The sequence below is a fragment of the Equus przewalskii genome, chromosome 1 (genome assembly GCF_037783145.1).
Source record: "Equus przewalskii isolate Varuska chromosome 1, EquPr2, whole genome shotgun sequence".
NCBI classification, from domain to species: Eukaryota; Metazoa; Chordata; class Mammalia; order Perissodactyla; family Equidae; genus Equus; species Equus przewalskii.
Genome location: NC_091831.1, coordinates 124,664,968 through 124,685,352, shown reverse-complemented (window position 1 = coordinate 124,685,352; position 20,385 = coordinate 124,664,968). Strand labels below are relative to the sequence as shown.

Below are 20,385 nucleotides of genomic sequence, written 5' to 3'. Positions count from 1 at the left end.
GAGGGGCTAGAAAGTAGCTGGCAGCAGATAGCATCCAAAAAACAAGCCTAGGCTCATGAAAGCATCTGGAAAACAAGCTCGCACTCAAGAGAGCATCCAAGAAAACCCAACTTGGGCTTGAGCTCTCTCCCCAGCTCCTGACTCATTTGCACCGCCCTGCGCCTTGCTCCATGGTGACAGGGTTGGTCTTCCTCTTCTGCATTTCAGCGCTGTGAACCTTCACGACCCCTGAGCCAGCATCATTCACATCCAGACTCCAAGGCTGAGAAGAGGAGGCCATGCGTCATCAAGGGTCTTAGAAGATGAAATCTCAAGGCATTAAGGTTGGAAGGTTCTTAATTTTGCGTGTATGTGCAGTTTTCTTGTGGTCCAAGCTTTCATCAGATCCCCAAAGGGGCCCCGTATTAGTCAGGATAGACTAGGTAACGCCATGGTAACAAATAATCCCCAAATCTCAGTGGCTGACGCCCACAGCAAATTTTCAGAGAGCTCTGAGTGGAGGCTATTTCCTGTCCCTAATCTCCTTCCCTAACATCCAGCTGCCCACCTGTGTGAGAACAAATGAAACAACAAAAGACAAACCGTAACCAAATTGTTTTGCTAGATTATCCTTCGTGTGGGAGGCATACAAGGGACCAGTGTTTTATGGAGTGCTACCTCATTTGATCTTAGAAGGCAAAGGAGGAAACAGGCTCACAGAGGGGAAGTGACTTGTCCTAGGTCACCAGCTAGTTGTCTAGCCCAAAGCTGGACTGAGATTTGAACCCAAGCCCACCCTAGTAGCTACAGCAACTGAATCCAACCACGTGTAGCCCTCCCAATCACAATGCTACGAGTCTTGGCATCTGTATTGTGCTCTCAAGTTTATGTTGCATCTCCCTTCGTTTGGAGAATATCTACTGAGTACCTCCATGAGCTGGGCACTGTTCTAGGTGCTAGGGTTCTGGGGGTGAATAACTTTGACACAGGGCACAGGCAAGGGGAGAGAATGGATTGGGACTGGTAGGGAGAGAGAAACAACCAGTGACTGATTTGGAGACAAAGACTGGAAGGGATGGTGCCCAGTGGGGGATTCAGGCTCTGTACATATTGGCCAGAGCATTCACGAGCCTTCCACAGTAAACCATCACCCTGCCTCCAGCACAGGGGTGCAGCTGTCTGGAAGGAATTCTAGGGACATCCCTGCACCACTGCACTTCTTTCTTTTAATTGTGAAATCACATTCATCATTTTGTCTCCAACAGCAAGGGATCTGGTTTAGAGAAGATGTTCCCCAAATGTTTATTGAATGAATGAATGACAAGTGAATGAATGAATGATGACTTACAGTAGGCAAGCACCTTCTATTCTCTGAGCTTCAGTTTCCCCATCTGTCCACCAAGATGTTGTCTAAGGGCCCCTTCACTGCCAGCATCTGATGACTAATGTGACAGCAGCATGCCTGTGTGGTTGGAAGACTGTTTTGCCGTATCTGCCCAAATGGGGCCTGTGTGGCAGTCCCCAAAGCTATGGCTGGGTGATTTTGCCCCAGAGACAGCTGCTCACGCTGTTAATATGGGGCTAAGGTCCAGCGGCGCTGTTGTGCAGTCAGTGAGGATTCCCCAGGGCCAGGGGAGGTGGACTCAAGGACCCTGTGGCCAGGGTTCACAGCCAGATGGGTGTGACTCCAGAGCACAGACAGAAATTGTCTTTCCCAAATACCTCTTCTGCTGGTGCCTGAAATGCTACCATTTGTGATTTATTTCACTGGATTCAGGATTGTTCTGTGTGTGTGTGGGGGGGGGGGGTCCTCTTTATAAACGCTAAAAACCTTGGCAGCATGAGGGAGCTTTTAAAAAAATTTAATTCTGATTGCCTTTTATGTGCTAGCCTCTAGGGGGGTGGGATTGGGGTGGATACACAGGTAATAATCGTGACATTAATGTGACTACTGTTTATTGAGCATTTACTATCTGACACGCTCTGCGTGTATTCCTTACTTAAGCCCTTACTCCAATCCTGTGAACATGAATTTTTGGCCTCATTTTAATAAGGGATATAAGATAAGGGAATTTAGTCACCGAGAGGCTAAGACATTGTCTAACGTAACATAACTGGGTTGGTCCTGCCTGTTTAACTGCTACACTACAAACCGCCTGGCTTGTGGGGGTCATATGCAGTGGGGAGAAAGATGTGGAAGTTGGGCAGAATCAATGTTAAGTAGAGGGACAGATAGTGTGCCACGGAAGGAGCCATGCAAGGGTGATGAAAAAGGCTGAGGAGGTTTTGTTCCACATGGTTCTTGAAGGATAAGAAGGGTTTTCAAAGGCTGAGAAGGAAAAGAGGGCAATGAAGCCTTGGAGAGTTGCAAGGCCCTCTGCCCACCCACTGAAGGGGGCGTCGGTCTCCTGCCGTCCGACTGACCTCACAGCGCTGGTTGTCCTGGTCCTCAGGCTTTCAGATTTGGACAGCTGAGCCACACCCAGGGCTGTCTGTTGGTTGGCAGTGGGATGGTTGGAGAATACAATGGATGGAATAGGAGGGTGAGTAGTGTGGGCCAGGTCATGGAAGGCCGTGGAATTTGGCAATGGGGAGCCATTGAAGGTTTTTGCAGAGCGAGATTGCATGAGGTCTGCTTTAAAATACTCTCTTTCCTGAGAAACTATCACAGACCAGAGGGTGCTAAGGAGGCCTGATACCTAAATGCAATGAGGCATCCTGGATGGGCACCTGGAACAGAAGAAGAACATTAGGGACAAACTAACGACATCCAAATGTGTGTGGAGTTTAGTGAAGAGCAACGTACCAGCGTTGGTTCATTAGTTGTGAGAAGTGTATCATAGGATGTTAACATAGGGGAAACTGGGTGAGAGGTATAAGGGAACTCTTTATACTACCTTTGCAACTTTTCTGTAAATCTAAAACTATTCTCAAAAAGTTTATTTAAAGGGGCCGGCCCCATGGCCGAGTGGTTGGGTTCGCGCGCTCTGCTGCAGGCGGCCCAGTGTTTCATTGGTTCGAATCCTGGGTGCAGATATGGCACTGCTCATCAAGCCACGCTGAGGCGGCGTCCCACATGCCACAACTAGAAGGACCCACAATGAAGAATATACAACTATGTACTGGGGGGCTTTGGGGAGAAAAAAGAAAAAAATAAAATCTCTAAAAAAAAAAGTTTATTTAAATAAATTAAAAACAACTCCCCTGCAGGCAGCGTGGAGGATGGAGTTGAGTGGGGAGGGCCAAGGCATCCTTGTGGTGGTGAGATCTGTACTTTGCTGGTGGCAGAGGGGCCTGAGGGAAGGGGGCAGGAACAAGGGACACACAGGTGGTAGCTGAGACAGGGCTTGACAACTGGTTGGACGTGAGGGCTGAGCTGGAGGCAGAGTCAGAGGTGACGACCCAGTCCTGAGCCCAGTGCCAGGCATGGAGGAGACCTCAGGAAAGGCAGGGTGAGGTTGCAATAGGCCGACCTGGGCGTCTGAGGACAGGGGAGGTACACTGACCCCAATGCCACTCTGAACATCTCCGTGTTCTGATCATGATGTTGGGTTCTGGGTAGCTAAATTCTTTACAACAGTGCTCCCCAAACTACTGGTGGTGAAGGACCATCAGTTTGAAGCCAGGTTTTTGGCGTTTGGTTTTTGTTTTTTAAACGTATTTCCAGTTCAACTAAGATCAATATTTTGGTCTACACTCTGCTTACATGCTTGGATGTCAGGAAATTTCAAAGTGCTATAAATGTTTCTGAACACTTGCCCTCTGTTTCTATTTTTATCTTGCTGCAGACTAGTAAAAACGTAGTTTATGAATGGGTGCTGTCCACTTAAAACCTCACAACAACCCAACCGTTGGGCACTTTGATTCTCCATTTACAGATGAGAAAACTGAGACTCAAAGAGGTTTATAACCTACCCGGGCCCACACCAAACTAGCAGGTTGCAGACAGCAGAGGTTCACTCTGTCTCTAAAAGCAATGTCCCATCTCGCTCGTGTCATATGACCTCATCAGTTACTCCGGCAGCCTTGTTGCCCTGCGTCTTTTCCTTGTGCCCTTCAGGCTGTTTTCAATGCTCTTCTCCACTCCTCTTCCCTGGAGGCCAGATCACTGGTTGCTTTGACTCGAGGAAAGGAGGATGTGGACGGGAGTGCCTTTGCCGGAGGTGACCTCACAGACAGCTCCCCAGGGCCCAGCAGCCGGAGCCTGCAGAGAGCTCAGAGCCAGTGCAGAACTCGCTTTCGTGGCCGGGTGCACCGACCCTGACACGGGCATCATTCTCAGGGCTCTGCTGCCAGCTGGCTGGAAAGGAGGGAAAGTCCTACCTCGTCCCACCCAAGGACGGCCTGTTTAGTGACCCCAGGTGGCACTGGGCAGCGGCTACTAATACCAACAGGAAGGTTGGAGCACCCGTTGCGTGCCCCGCACAGGGCTGAGTGCAGAGATGTTACTTTTGCTCTGTGGAAGAATCGGGAGAATGAGATCTCCTTGGGATTTTAGATCTTTCCCACTCGGAGGCTGGAGCTGGGCTTTGGGCCCCCCTCCCCAGAGATGTCTGCAGGGAGAAAGAGAAGTGAATCTGAAATAGTGTTCTTTGCAGGCTTCTGAGAAAGCCCAAGCTTACCGAGGAGATGGTGCCAGAAAAGAGGACAGGCAGCGACGATGGGGCAGCGAGGCGGCAGCAGATGGTGGAGACTCCCATCTCTCTGGGAAGGGCTGGAAGTCGGTGGGTTTGCCGGCAGGGGGACCCGAGGTCCATTCCCCGGGGCAACGGCTGGACTACAGGCCTAGGGAGATTAATTCATTCACTCATGAGATATTCCCCGAAACCCACCATGTCCACGCCCATCTAGGTTCCAGGGACACTGTGGTAAATAAGACAGACTTTAAGAAAATAACGACACACTCCATTTTGTAGAGTGAGAGTCTCTCCTCCAGCTCCTGGCCCTGATTCTTCCCCCTCCCTGAGTTCCCTGCTCCTGCCTCTGCTTGCTCATCCTGTCCAACAGCAGAGCGATGCTCTCTTGCTCAAAACCTTGATATCCGGTGGCTTCATTTCAGCAAAAGCTAAAGTACATACTCGCTGGCAGAGCGTGCCATTACAGTGGGATAAATGAGGTCTCCTTGGGACCACCGGTCCCACACACTCCTTGGCACCCACACGTGCACATTTCCCTCACCCTCTGTATCCGGGCTAGGCTCCTTCCCTCCCAGCCTCATTCCCAGCACATGCTTTCCATATGGTTCATGCTCTGGCAACACACAACCACTCCTTACAATTCACTTTCAGGTCTCTGCTCCCTTCCTTATACTGTTTCCTCTGCCCCAAATGATTTGGGGATTTTCCATTCCTCAGTGTATTGAAATTTTATCCATTTCCCAAGGCCCAGCTCACATGCCACCTCCACTGGGAAGCTTTCTTTGATGAGAATGGTCAGAATGAATGCTGACTGCTCTCTGTTCCTGGGCAGCCTGAGTCACACACCTCATTACGCCCGCCTCACTTTCCAGCCAACACCTTCCATTCTCCTGCAGAGCGTGCCACAGTAGGCTGCTCTCTAGTTGGTTCTCGCACTGGGCTCCCAGCAGTGTGGACTCCACTCACCAAGTGAGTTGTTCTCCAACCTGTTCACCTCACTTATTCTTCTCATTTCCCAGGATGACAGATCTACCCAGGCTCAGGGAGTAACCAGCTAGGACTGGAGCAGGAGGACAGGGGTTCCAAAAGGGATGGCTCAGAAAGGAAGAGCCTAGGCTCACAAAGGGGATTGAACTCACTGGAGAAATAGTTTCAACCAAAAGTTAAGGGCTGAATTAATCATAGGTTCATGGAAAATAAACAGACGAGAGGGGAAAAGCAATTGTCAACTCCAGGAAGAGAACAAAAGCTACTCAAAAGAAAATGTAATCATAGTACACTATATGTGCTGTGTGTATTAGTCACATAATTATAATCGTGTCAACATTGAATAGAGATTTGAGTAAAAATTGTGATACCACAGTATTGAAAGGATGGGAGTTTGGGAAGTGTGTGTGCACGTGTGTGTGTGTTAGAGCTGGGAGAGAAGTATAAGACAGCTCAGCTGCCATCTTTGACGGTTAATGGCTAATGTCTAAAATTGAAAAATCAGGAATCAGAATTATAAGCTTGTTCTACAGAAACACACAAGTAAATGCACTCCAGAAAGTGTTGGAAACAGTCCCCTCATATTCAAAATCAGGATACTGTGTTTTTGTTATAAATTTATGGTACTTATTGACTTTTTAAAGCTAAGCACATATATTGCTTCAACTAGAATTACAATCTCAATTAAAAACATTTGAAGGTAGGTAGAAGACAAGTCGACTGCTGTTACTCCCGCAGAGCAGACACTGACCTCCACACCCCCTAGTCCTGGGAGCAGCGGAGGAGCGGGGCTGGAGGGAGCCGCCTGCCCTCCGCCCCCTGGGGCCGTCCATCCCTCGGGAAGGGTGTCAGGGGAATCTGCCAGGACACAGCTGCTGAGTCTGGTCGAGCGTTATGTTCACGCCTCAGAAGCACAGGGTAAACCAGACCCTCATTCAACGGCGCGCCTCCTGTTAGGTGGGGCATGGTGGGCAGCATTAGGGGCAAGGATGTTCAGGAAACACTTGCAAGCCAGGGTTAGGGTGTTTGTTTTCCCTTTGAGACCCAGACACTTCTGGTAACCATTGTTCCCAAGTGTGGTTTTTTGAAAACTTATTCTTTTCAAATTCCATGGGCAACCCAGACTGATTCGTCCGTCTAGGAATTTGAGGAGCCAAAAGCAGAAATAACATTTTATGGGAGAAGGGGGATCAAAGCCAGCAGGCTTTCTGCAGAATCCACCCAGGTCTCGCACTTTCAGGATCACACCTCATCAATGTCCCCCCACCCCGCCGCCTCACCGGGTTGGTTTTTAACAAGCTGCCCTTCAGCGTGCTCTGGCGTTTTGTCAACATTTTCCAGGCAAACTGGTGTTTCTCCTGGTGCTAGGAGAAGTCTCCAGTGATCCTGAAGCAGGACCCAGACCCCACCATACAAGGGATCTTGTGCTTTGTCTGTCAATATATAGGTCTTCTTTCTCAATGTTCTTTTTGCCCTTAAAGCAACTGCTTAGATTTCTCTAATGCTTTATAGTGTATAAGGCACCTCAGCTGATCTGTGTAATATCAACATGGGATGGGCGAGGACTGTTTCCATTTTACAGTTACGGAAACAGAGGGCCAAGTTAAGGGACTTGTCTGTGATCACACAGCTAGAAAGGGCAGAGTTGGGAATTGAACCCAGGTCTCCTGAGGCCTCAGCCAGAACTCTGCCCAACACCAGGCGCCTCTGAAGGTGCCAGCTCCCAGCCCTGATGCATCGTCACCATGGCAGAGCACCTGGGCTAGCTCGCCTGCCTGCCTTCCTCAGGTAGATCCAAGGCCCCAGGCCTCTTGAGCTCCTGTCTCCTCCCCAGCCTTAACCTCTTTCCTGGAGCCGAGGTTTCAGCTATGACCAGCAGTTGGACAGTGTGAAGCTAACTCACTCTAAAGGGTGAATGGATGCCACTCAGTCCCTCCCAAATCAGAGCAGACAGAGCCCAGGATTTGACGTTAAGTACAAATCCCAGCTCTGCCACTCGACTGCTGTGGCCTTGAGCAACCTTAAAGCACTCTGGGCCTCGGGGTCCTCTTCTCTGAAATGGAGGCCGTAAATCCTACCCCTGTAGGGTGTTATAGGTCAGACAACCGAAACCATTTATCGACAGCACAAAAGAAAGGCATCATTAATATCAGCAATGATTATAACTGTCTTAGACCCAACACGTTTTCTAGGAATGGTGTGTCATTCTCCGCACTGCACAGATGGGAATACTAGCACCCAGAGACAGGACTGGACTCGTCCCCAGGGTCACACAGGGAGTTAGCAGGAGTGTCAGGTCTAGATCTTAGCTCTGCTCATTCCCAGTTCCGTGTTCTTCCACTCGCCAGAAGTCAAACATCTGCCTCCCCACGTAAACACCCATCTTGTGTCTGGGTCAGTCCACATGTCTCTGTTTTCAGAGGGTTGCTAAAAATTTCTTTCATTAAAAACTGTCTTGTGTATTAGGATACTTTTGGCAGCAAGTAATAATTCATAAATAAAATACAAGGAAAATATATGACATCACACAACCAGCAGCCCAGCGGCCCCAGAGCTGGTGAATTCGGGGCTCGATGCCACCACCAGCGAGTGGCAGGGCGGATGCAGCAGTTCCAGGGGCTGCACACAGGCAGGATGGAGCTCAGGGAAGGAGAGGGGTGTTTCCTGCCCAGGGTCTCTGCTTATCAGTAAGGAAGATTTTCCAGAAGCTTCCCCTTCTCCCGGAGCAGAATTCCCCTTATTTCTCATTGGTCAGGGCTGCATCACAGGCCCAGACTAAATGCATCACTGGCAAGGAATAGGGAATTACTGAGTGGCTTAGGCTCATCCACACCCACCCCTGGGTGGGCCTGGGCCTGGGTGTCACCTTCCAGAATACGTGGGAAGGTGAGCACCTAAGCAAAATCTGGGCTCTGGCAAGAACCTAGAGCGGTGCTATCCAGTAGAACATTCTGCAATAATGGAAATGTTCTCTGTCTGTGCTCCATGATTTGAAAGAGTATGCCTGCAGTATTGGGCTTGGCTGCTCCAGAGAGGGTACGTGAGTGTGCGGGTGTGCATGCGTGGGCGTGTGTGTGTCTGTCCATTGGCTAGGTAACCAAGGGGCTGCCACAGAGCTCTGCTTTCGTGGGAACACTTCTATTCTCTTTCCCCCAGAATGGAAAGAGAGGCTTATTACAGGCCATATACTGGTGGGTAGAGGTGGGAGATAAAAAGCCCCCAGCAGCCCCAGGTCAAATAGCAGATGAGGAGCGCCTCTGGCCCATAACTTTGGAGGAGAAGCCCCCACCCAGAGGCCGTGGATGCCCCCTGGGGCCCGCCACCAGGACCCCAGGACAGACGACAGGCCCAGACCCAGAAGACCCGCCCTCCCAGTGTTCTTTCGGGCTGCTCCCCCTCCGCCCCCATTCTCCCTTCTATTACTACCACCCCTCTCTCCGTCCTCTCCTTCTCCTTTCTCTTCCCTTCTTAGCCCATCTCCTTGTTCTCAGCCTCTCTGCCTTCTTCTTTCCCCTCACTTCTCATCCCTTCCTTCCTGCTCCCTTTCTTACTTCCACTCCCCTCTTCTTGACTTCTCATCATCCTGCTAGGCTTTAAAGTCTGGTCAGAAACTTTCTCCAAACCCTTTCTCTTTCCTGAGTGTGCCTCATCCTCCCAGGCCCTGTCTCCATTGCCGGGGTCCCTGCCCCTGCCTCTCCCCTCCCTTTCCTGACATGTCGTGCCTCCTTGGAAGGTGAGCCTTCTGGAGACAGTCCCTGAACCACAAGTTGTGAATCTGACTGTGGAAACACCTGGCCCCACAGCAGGCCCATGGCAGGGGGTGGGGTAACCGTTTGGGAAAGGAAAGAGGTCTCCTTCTCCTGGAGCCCCTCAAACCGCTCTGAGCAGTAGGAGGTGGACAGCTGGGGGCACGCCCTGGTGAGGACAGCATGCTGGAGATCTCCCATCTCTCTGCATTGCCTGGATTCTCGGGCAGCCTGTGGGCACACGAGATCAGCTGGGGCCTTAAATCCGGGCCTGGGTGGCAACCCATGGTTCTCAGTAAGGAGAGTAGAGGCTGCTTGACACTTCTGCATGTCCCACCCCTCGCTGGCCTGAAGGGGTTTCAGCAGAGGGCCCAGCGTCAACACAAGGCCTTAGAGCACGCCTGGCTCACCGGCATGTCCCCTCTGCAGCTGGAGCTCCTGGCCAGACAGGAGAGAGATGGGCCCGGCACGCGTGGGCAAGAGCCTGGAGGTCTTCTCCCCGCTTCCAACAGGCGGGCCTGGAGCCAGGGCGCCAGGGGCCCCCTGGCCTGGAGGGCGGCTGCTGCTCACTGGAATTGCCCCCTCTGGGGACTTCCTGAGTTTCAGAACCTGGGAGTCCCGTCAAGGCCCAGGCAGCTCTCCGCAAGGAGGAGTGACTTCATCAGAGTTCTTTCCAGGTTCTGGTCTTCCCTGTATTTTAGAGGGCAAAATGCCATCACCCAGACCCTTTCCAAAAGCTCAAATAGCTTTCAAATGGGACAGAAAGGGGCTTCTGCTCTCCAGGAAAATCCTCTATCCCAAGCTGTAAACAGCCTGGTAACCCTACCCCAGAGCCCCGGCTGTCAATGCTGGCTTTGTGCACGAAGGGGCCTGGGGGAGGTATGAGTCTGAGCGGAGTGATTGCTTTCCCTCCTGGGGTCTCTGTGGGCGGGGACGCCAGCGATCCTGTGCCAAGCAGCGCAGCCCACCCAGGTGGTGGTAGACAGGGCTGTGACTCCCATGGGCCCTGAACACACAGAGACGGGGTGGCGGGGACCATGGCCGAGGCGGCAGGGCTTTATTGTAAACACTGCCCGTTCAGCTACCAGGCAGCCCACCTCCCGGAGCAAACAGTTCCCCATTTCTGGGGGCTCCTGCCGGGCGCTCTGGGCTCCCCCCTCATTCCCTTCCTCTTCCCCCTCCCCCCAGGGCCTCTCTCCCTCCGTCCCAGCACTGACCCTCTGATCACATGCCCATTTCCCACCCCTCCTTACCTCCTTGTTTCTACTTAGAATGCCTCCTTCTCATCCGGCTACACAGTCCTGGGCTTCTATCAAGGTCCAGGTCAAAAGCTGCCTCTTCCTTGACGCTCTTCCAGATTTCTGCCAGAATTGAACAATTTCCTCTCTGTCTCTGGCCACATATGTGTGAGGTCCGTTAGCCAGAATCAGTCTGCCTTGCTTCAGCATTGATCGTACATATCTGTTATCCCACCCACATCTCTCGGGGTCTAACGCCCTTCCTGCACCCCCACCCAGTGCCAAGCACAGCGTCTCGTTTGAAGTGGGTTCTCAGTGTCCTTGTTGAAGATTGACTCTCTTTCAAGACTTTGCATCAGTGTAATACTAAGAGCTAGCATTTACTGAGTGCTTACTGTGTGCCTGGCCAAAGTCTAAGTATTTTATGAGCACTAACTCACGTACCCTTATAACAGCCCTATGAAGTAGGTACTAAGATTACCCCATTTTACAGATGAGCAAGCTAAGGCACAGAGATGTTAATTAACCTGCTCAGAGCCACACAGCCAGTAAGTGGCAAACCCCGGATTTAACTCTGGACAGTTTGGGTGCAGAGTCTGTGCCCTTCACCCTCCCGCTCCCCTTCTCAAAGTGGTTGTGAACATGGGGTCTGACTGGTGGGTTTGAAGCAGGGCTCGGCCTTGCCTAACTGTGTGACTTGGATGAGGTCACTTTCGTCTCCTCATGTGTGCAATAGGAGCCACAACAGTACCCATATCGCAGTGTCGTTATGAGAGGTCAGTGAAAAAACGTGTGCAAAAAGGGTCTGCACGGTACTTGACATATAAAGACTGTGCTCAGAAACGCTCACTGTGTTAACTACTCCTACTGTGACCACGTGGCTTAAAGAAAGATCCCGGCCAGCAGCTCGCAGGCCCAGGCACTGAGAGCCTGGCCCAGGGAAGTGCCTGGGGAAGGACCATGCGTAAGGGCCACCAGTGTCCAGGACCCTGGAAAGGCCTTTCTGTGTGGCACGGGCCTGGGGAAGGTCAGGGCCAGAGCTGCCACCTGGCACCTCCCAGTCACACCCGTCTCAGCACCCCAGAAACTCTCATCCTCATGGAGACACACAGCAAAATCCCAACATCAGAAAACAAATGAACCCAAAAGACACCCTGGAAACAGTAGGCTTACCGTCAGAGGCCCAGAGTGACGAGATTCCTTTATACGGCTTATGGAAGGAGTCAGCCACAGCATCCCCAGGTTAACCGCCGTCTTTCAGGGTCGTCCCTGCAGACAAGAAAAGTGTGCTATTGGCTGTAACTGCCTCCTAAGACACATGGGTGAGGACAAGGCCTGGAGGGAACAAGCAAGAGTAAAAAGAGTTGTTTTGTTAGGTGTGGCATAGAGGGATATGTCTGTATTTCCAGATCATTCTCCAATGGCATTGTTATGTCCCCACACCCCCCATTAAAAAACACTGGAAGTAAATAATGTTGTTGCAGACACATTTGCTGTGTTTGCCTGGGTAGCACCTTTTCCACTGTCTTCCGGGCAAATAATATCCCTCTCCGCACTCCCAGGCCATGGAGTTCTGGGGTTCTGATTCCAGGCTGGGAGCCAACACTGGCCCTTTAGAGCATCAGACACTCTCAGCCACAGCGGGCGGCTCGGAGGTGAGCATATGACCCCAGGTAGCCCAGTGAGACTCATTTCCCGGGCTTTTGTTTGAACTGTGGGGCTGGGTAAGCCTCGAGCTGCTGGCGGCCACATGGAGACACCTGAGGCTGAGCCAGCACCAGGAGCCCGCTGAGAGCCAGCGAGGAGAGCGGGGTGCTGGTGAAGGCGCCGGAGCCTCTGGATGCAGGCGTACCTGAAGGGAAGGGAGTTCTTCTGGGATTTTCTGGGGTGGAGGCAGGGTGGGGGTTAAGGACGTGGGCTGTGGAGGCAGCCTGCCCAGGCCAGACCTTGGCTCTACCGCTCGCCAGCAGTGGGGCCTGGGGTGAGTCTGCTCCGCCTGGCAGTCCTCATCTGTTATGGGGATGAAATACCTACCTCCAGGTCACTGTGAGGATTACGTGAGTTAATCTACCTGAAGCAAGCGCACACTCTAGAGAAGCTTTGGTTATTATCCACATTGCGCTGGGTTTCTGTCACCTGCAGCTGAGAGTCCTCACTGCTTCGTGGTGCCATGGTGGGGAGTGTTTCCTAAGGCTGGCATGGGAGAAAGCCAGACAACTGGCCCCGCCGTGATGGAACTGTCCACAGGGCCGGACACTATGGCTCTCGGTCTCTTCTCTGCTCGAGCATAGCCCCTCAGGCACCCCCACGCATAACGTGAGCCAGTTCTGACGAACAGTGTATCCTCCAGGACCCTCACTCACCGGGCAAGAACTGAAACTAGGCAACCTGGGCGTCCCAGGGGCCTGGCGAGCCTGGATGCAGATATGTCCATTGACCGGGCCTCAGCTTCTTTCTTTCCCGACCCATTGGTCTCGCTTGGAACAGGGGCCACTGACTCACTGTTCTGGCTGGCCCTGCAGTGCCCTGTGCTAGCAACACCTGCCCTCTCAGCCTGTGGCAGCCTCAGACTTAGTGATGGACTCTGTCCACACATACTAGGCTTGCTCCAAACAGCTGAACCTTCCGGAACTTGCAGAAACCTGACACCTTCTCACCAAAGAAAATCCCCAGCGGGGCCAAAACCAAGAAAATAGCACAGTCAGCTATAGCAACAGCCACTACTCATTGAGCATGGGACAAGGGTTCCTTGACCACACAGGGGTGACACAAAGCTGGGCCCTGGCCAGGGACACGCCCCACCAGCTCAGCCAGGGCCCTCCCTCTGCAGAGGCTGCTGCCCTTACCCAGAAGCAAGGGTCTCCCTCCTGCCAGTCGTGCCTACAGGCCTGTGAGTAAAGTCTCCCCCATCCCTGCCACCCTGGCTGGCAGCTGGCAGTGCTGTCCCAGAGCTCCCCATTGGCCCAGGAGCCCCTGTATTAGCTACCTATTGCTGCATGACAAATCACCCCAAAGCTTAGCAGCTTAAAACAACCAACATCTGTTGCCTCACACAGTTTCTGAGGGGCAGGAATCTGGGAGCAGCTTAGTGGTGGTTCTGGTTCAGGGTCTCATGAGGCTGCCGTCAAGCTGTCGGCCGGGGCTGGAGCCATCCGAGGCTTCACTGTGGCTGGAGGACCCACTTCCGGGTTCACTCTTATGGCTGCTGGAGGCCTCAGTTCCTCAGAGCTGCTCATGACATGGCAGCTGGCTTCCCCCAGAGTGAGTGATGAGAGAGAGAAAGAGCTAGCAGAGAGAAGGAGAAAGAGAAAGAGAGAGAGAGGAGCCCCCAAGGCAGAAGCTGTAGTGTCTCTTAGTCTTTTGAGACTGAATCCCGAAAGTGGCTTGCCCTCGCTTCTGCCATATTCTATTGTCCACACTGACCATCCCTGGCACCAAGTGGGAGGAGGCTACACAGATGTGAACACTAGGAGGCCATCTTGGAGGTGAACACTAGGAGGCCATCTTGGGGGATGGCTACTGTAGCCCCCCAGGTGGATTTGGAGTCAAAAAGGGGGGCAGGGGAAGAGTGCCATTCAGAGTTAAAGAGAAGTTGGAACTGAGGACAGTGACAGCAGTACTTCAGTTTGGCTGGGTACTCACCCAAGAGACTGAGACCCTAGGAACCTCACTGGATCACAGCACCCCTGAACTGGGCTAACATTTCGGCAGGAACAGGATGAAGAGAGCGATTCTGCAGAGGGAGGCGGGGGCTGTTTGAGGATTCGAATAAACAGAATCCACAGATTTGAGAATAAAGTGGGTTTGCCCCTGAGACGCCTCTGGGCTGGGTAAGTGCTCGCTGGGCTGAGCGCGGACCTGTGGGCTGCGTGTGGTGACCGGTCAGAGGGGCCGCTGAGGAGGGTCTGAGGAAAGACAGGTCTCGCCACCAAAGGGAAGATGTTGAGCAGTGCCTTGAAGGAGGGGAAGGGTTCTGTCAGACAGGGCAGCGAGGAGTTTTCATTTCTCTTTTCCAGGTAGATGCTAATGTCTGCTCTGAGCCTCTGGAGCCGGTCCAGACCTCAGAGGTCTCACCCCCCTCCCCCCCCACCACCCCAGCTCACTCTCCCTGAAGCAGCCTCTCACCAGCCCTTCTTCTTCATCCTCAGCTGCCCCACAGCTGGCCTGCTTCTGCTGGAAATTCCATCCACAAGGAAGCAGGGGGAGTGGGCTGCTCGAGAGCCAGCCAGCAAATTCCTGAAGCGTTAACAGGTTAGTTTTCATCAAAAGACTCAAAAGTTCTGGACAGCCAGACACGTCTCTTCAGGGTAATGACATTTGCAGGCCCCGAGGCCTGTCTTTCAGCTCCTGTGCACGGCAGCTCTGCCTCCTGACAGCCATCACTTTGGGGTCCCAGAATCCCCGAGCCAGTCTTTCTGAAGGCTTCTTCACCCTCCTAGAAACCTCTAGGGCCTGGGGTCTCACTGGATGGGGCAAATCCAATTATTATACACTAGGCAAAGACAGGAGGTAGCAGGGACCCCAGGCTCCAGCCCCGGCAAGTGCAGCCCAGCCCTGGGCTTGATCTCTGGCATGGCCAGCACCCTACTTCACTTTCTGCCCTTGGGGCTCCTGGGGTACCATTCCTGCCTTCCCACCCCACAAGGCTGCTGAGAAAATGAACTGATGAGATTATGTAATTGTCAGAGTCACACGCTGCTGTCCCCACTATTTGCAGGAGTCTGTGCTTCTTTGGTTCAAGGTTCCCCATGATCTCGTTTTTTCCTTTGTACAGAATTTGGTTCAGGCCACCCCCTCAGTACCTCCCACCAAGTAATTTAAAGGGAATGATGCTTCTAGATCCGGAGGAATAATCAGTTCTCCCTATGGTTATCTGCACTGACATTTGCAGTGCCATGGAGGAGTGCCAACGTCCTCAGGCAAACCCACGTGGGAAGTTGATGAGGGGGCAGGCCGGCTTCTCCCGTGTTCCCAATACCCCCTCACTCCCACAGGTGATGGCAATGGGACTAACTCATGGTTTCTAAATGAGAACCATGTCAAAGGGATTTGCTTTTCCCCCCTTTTCCCTCCCACCTCCTCCCACCCACCTCACCTTTGACACTGCTGAGGAAGCTCTCGGACAAGGAGTCAGGTGACTGTCGCGGGGTGCTGGGGTGCAGCTCTTCCCCTCTCCTCTGAACGTAGGACCTGTGCAGACGGGATCGTTGGAGCTGGGTCTGCAGCACTGGCTGCAGCCTCCGGTGGATTTGCAGGAGGCCGATGTGGGGGCGAGCATGCAGCCTTCGCCTTGGCATCCTCTGCTCCTGGGTTGCTGCTGGGAAGGACTGGTTTGAAGTCACAGGAGAGGCTCTGTGACCACTACTGTCTCCTCCTTTCAAACTAAGACTCCTCCATGGTGCTAAATGGCTGTGATCTGGCAGACACTTTCAGATCCAGGCAGGTCACCAAGGCAAGAAGGAGCAAGCAGGTACAGATGGCGCAGGATCCATCAACTCATGACATCAGCCTTCATTCGTTCAAACACTATTTTATGCACTGTGTGCCACCCTGGGATGGAATGGTGAGTCTGCTGTTATGGTCCTGCTCCCGTGGAGCTCACATTCTGGTGGGGGAGTAGGCAGGTGGACCAGCACTGGCAACACAGTGGACGAGTGCTGCTGTGCTGTGGGAGCCAATGAGAAGGCACTGCTATGGACTGAATTGTGCCCCCCAAAAAGGTATGTTAAAGTCCTAACTCCTGGTACCTGTGAATGTGCACTTACTTGGGAAGAGGGTCTTTGCAAATGCAACCAAGATGAGGTCATTAGAGAGGCCCTAGTCTGTTATGACTGGTGTCCTTAGAAGAAAAGAAGAGCCACAGACACAGAGACGCTTAGGGAGGACGCCATGTGACCAGGGAGGCAAAGACTGGATTGACGCTTCTACACCAAGAACTGCAGGCAACACCAGAGGCTAAATAAAAGGCATGAGATAGCTTCTTCCCGGAGCCTTCAAAGAGAGCGTGGCCCTGCTGACGCCTTGATTTCGGACGTCAAGCCTCCAGAACTGTGAGAGAGAAAATTGCTGTTCCTTAAAGCCACCTGGTTTATGGTCCTTTGTTACAGCAGCTCTAGGAAATGAACAGAGGCACATCACCTCTCTGGAGACACTAGTTTGGAAGTCTTTCACCTAGAAAGAGTAAGGGAAGCCATGGGCGTGATGCTCGGGGAGCATATGCTTAGAGGGAAATGAGAAAATGGCCTCGGACAGACCCTGAGGAGCATCGCGCTGGGAGGCCTGATGAGAGGAGAGAAATCTGTGGAGGGGACTGGGAAGCAGTGGCTGGAGAAGGAGGGGGGAAGCCGAGGGAGAGACGTCATGGAAGCCACGCAGAACATTCGACAAGGTGGAAATGGCCAGCAGTGTCAAATGCTGTCTAGAAGTCAAGAAAGATGAGGAAACAAATATATGCCCCCAATTTATTGACAAGGAAGTCATTGGCAATCTTGGCAGAAGCCGTTTCATCGCCAGAGGTGGGGGCAAACACCAGGTTGTGGTGGGGGCTGGGGGGTGAGCACTGTGCATGAGGGGACTCTCGCCAGAAATTGGGCTAGAGAGGGAACTGGGAGAGAGGGAGTTCCTAGATGGGGAGAATGGGGAATGGGGGGATGTCTAGTCGCTCCTTTCTCATCTCTGAGATGGGAATGACATCAACATGTTGCATCCCCAACAGAACAAAGAGGAGAGGTGGAGAAAGGAGGGCAGGATACGTGAAGTTGCCAGTCCTCACTAAGGTAAGAGGGGCCGGGACCCAGAGCCCACAGAGGAGGAGCCCACGGAGGAAGAAGGGGAGGAAGAGAGGGGGGCAAGGCGGTTCTGCTGGTCAAGGGACAGCCCCATGGCGGAACTGAGCGCAGGGCTGCGGGAGCACTGAGGTCTTAAAAGATGCTCAATACCAGCATCCCCCAGATTTCTTCTTCCTCTTTCTCACCTTTTAGCCCTGCAGAATGTCACCTCATCCTTCAGAGATCTGCCCAAATGTCACATCTTCAGGAAAGCCATCCAAGCCTTCCGAGAGGGACACAGTACTGGCGACATACACTCTCCTAGCAATCCACACTTCTCCTTCCAAGCACTTTCCCATAAAAACTTAATTACAGAGAGTTGAGAAAATTATTCTCTTGGATTCATGGGATTCTGACATCATCATTCCATGCCAGGTCCCTGTGGTAGGCAGAATAATGGCCCCCCGAAGACGTCCATGCCCTGGTCCCAGGCACCTGTGAGTATGTCACCTCACATGGTGAAACAGACTTTGCAGATGTGATTAAGAAAAGGATTTTGAGATCAGGAGACAGTCCTGGATTATCTGGGAGGGCCCAGTGTAATCACAAGGGGCCACATAAGTGGGAGACATTTCTACCTGTCAAGGGCAGAGTCAGTGAAAGCGATGTGATGATGGCAGCAGTCGGTGAAGGAGATTTAAAGATGCTCGCTGCTGCTCTATGGATGGAGGAAGGGGCCATGAGTCAAGGAAGGTAGGCAGCCGGAAAGAAAACAGGCTCTGCCCAGGAGCCTCCAGAAGGAACATGCCCTGCGGGCACCCTGACTTTCGCTGTGAGACTGATTTTGGACTCCGGACCTTCAGCACTGTAAGATAAGAAACTTGCGTTGTTGTAAGCCACTACGTTTGCAGAAATGTGTTACCAGCAGTAGGAAATGAATACAACCCTGTTTTGTTTTACTTTTTGCTTTCATCCCCCAAACTAGTCTAGTTCCCCTCCCTCACGTTGGCCCCCGCTCCAATGTATGTCCTCTATGTCTTTAGATATGTGCGTATCTTGGGGAAACATACAGGGCTCTTTTATGTGTACATGTTTTGAATTTACATAAATATTATTGTGCTTTAGCTCTCACACTTCCTTACATTTTTTATGTCAATGCTGGTTTTCTGTGTGTATGAGAAAGACTCGCCCTGAGCTAACATCTGTGCAGTCTTCCTCTATTTTGTATGTGGAATGCTGCCACAGCATGGCTTGACGAGTGGTGTAGGTCCCCACCCAGGATCTGAACCTGCGAACCTCGGCTGCCAAAGCAGAGCACACAGACTTGACCACTGTGCCACAGTGCTGGCCCCTGTCAATGCTAAACTTTTAAAAACCTATCCCTATTGCTAAGTGTACGTGCAATGCATTGCGTCTGCCTATTACACAGGTTCCACAGTACACATGGACAACAATTGACTTGGAACACTAAGATTTCTGCCAAGGCTCTGCTGCTACCAGCATTTCTGGGGTGAACATCCTCACATCTTCTTCAGGGATCTGTGAGAGAGTTTCTCTGGTTTGTCTACTCAGTAGTGGGATTGTTGGTCCATGAGCAGCACACAAAGTCCATTCACTAGGTACAGCCAGGTTGCTCTTCAGAATAGATGCTCCCACCTGTGTAAGTGGCCCCTGCTCCCCCATCTCGCCAACACAATTTGGTGTTATTCAACTGTCTAATTTTTGCCAGGATTATGAGTGTAAGGAGGCATGTCATGGTGGTCTGAATTTGCATTTCTCTGAGGGTCATGAGCTTGTGTCTCCCTTCATATGCTTCTCAGTCATTTGGCATTTTTCTTCTGTGAATTGCTTATTTACCTCCTACGCCAATTTATCAATTGGCATTGGCTTGTATATCTTAACTTGTTGATTTGCAAGAGCTCCTTAAGTATCTTTCTGTATCCATCCTCTATTTTAGTCATTGAAAATATTTCCTCCCAGGTTATCATTTGTTTAACTTTGTGCATTGTATTCTTTATTGAACGAAAATTGTTAATTTTGATGTAGACAAATCATCACTTTTCCCTTTTAAGGTTTGTACATTTGGGGCCTTGCATAAGAAATCATTCTCTCCCCAGATGAAAGATACTGTTCTTACATGTCTTCTGTAAGTTTTTAGATTTACCTTTACATCCAGCTGGTGCTTACCTTTCTTAAAAAGTTTTACAATTTGATCCACAAATGTCTTACTAATTTTTCGCTTGGTTAATCCCTAGATGACTTGTAAATTTGTTGCTATCATGAATAGAGGTTTATTTTCTACTACATTTTCTAATGGGATTATTGGTATTTTAGAGGAATGTTCGTGAATTTTGTAGATTGATCTTATATCCAGCCATCTTGAAGAACTATTTATTTTTGTCCTATTAGTTTGCCTGCTGGATGTTACTTTTTATTTGAAGATAATCATGTTGTCTATAACTGATAGTTTCCTCTTTTCCATTACAGTAGTTGTATTATTATCCTCATTCCTTTTTCTTATTTTATTGCATTGGCCAGGCCTGCCAGTACTATACTGAATAATAGCTGTCAATGTGGGAATCCCTGTCTTGTGCCTTAACATAAGAAGAACGTATCTAAATTTTAAAAAAATTTCTTGTAAGTATATTTGCTGTAGGATTTTAGCAGAGAATCTTTCTAAAGTTAAAGAAGTTACCTTCTAATTTTAGTCTCTAAGAATTTTTATCATGATGAAATTTCCAAATACTTTTTATGCATCTGTTGAGACATCATGTGATTTTTCTCCCTTAGTTTATTAATGTGGTAGAATACATGGATAGATTTCCTGATATTGGACCATCCTTCCACTCCTGGGATGAACCCCTCTTAGTCACGGTGTGCTATTTTTAAAACAATTTGATGATGTTTTATGAGGAATTACAACTATGGCAATAAGTGAATGGTCTGTAATTTCTTTTTCTTGTGCTGTCCTTCTAACGTTTTGAAAGCAATATTATAGTGGCCTCATAAAAAGAGTTAGGCAGGTTTCTCT

General features: G+C 51.0%; 2 long non-coding RNA genes across 3 annotated transcripts; one reads left to right on the top strand and one right to left on the bottom strand.

The window, feature by feature from the left end:
* The first annotated feature begins 200 nt into the window (after window positions 1-200).
* On the top strand, window positions 201-19,562 carry LOC139083793 (uncharacterized). 2 transcript variants are annotated; one of them, XR_011540724.1, is made up of 4 exons: window positions 201-323; window positions 14,736-14,838; window positions 17,303-17,363; window positions 17,568-19,562. It is a non-coding gene; the product is annotated as an uncharacterized lncRNA (long non-coding RNA). The 2 variants fall into 2 exon arrangements; XR_011540723.1 differs by lacking the exon at window positions 201-323 and having other exon boundaries at window positions 14,724-14,838; window positions 17,568-17,706.
* Window positions 1,257-15,851, bottom strand: LOC139083792 (uncharacterized). The gene is made up of 5 exons (XR_011540722.1): window positions 15,683-15,851; window positions 11,761-11,856; window positions 10,603-10,710; window positions 4,602-4,764; window positions 1,257-4,183 (listed from the first exon to the last, which is right to left on the bottom strand). It is a non-coding gene; the product is annotated as an uncharacterized lncRNA (long non-coding RNA).
* Window positions 19,563-20,385: the final 823 nt, after the last annotated feature.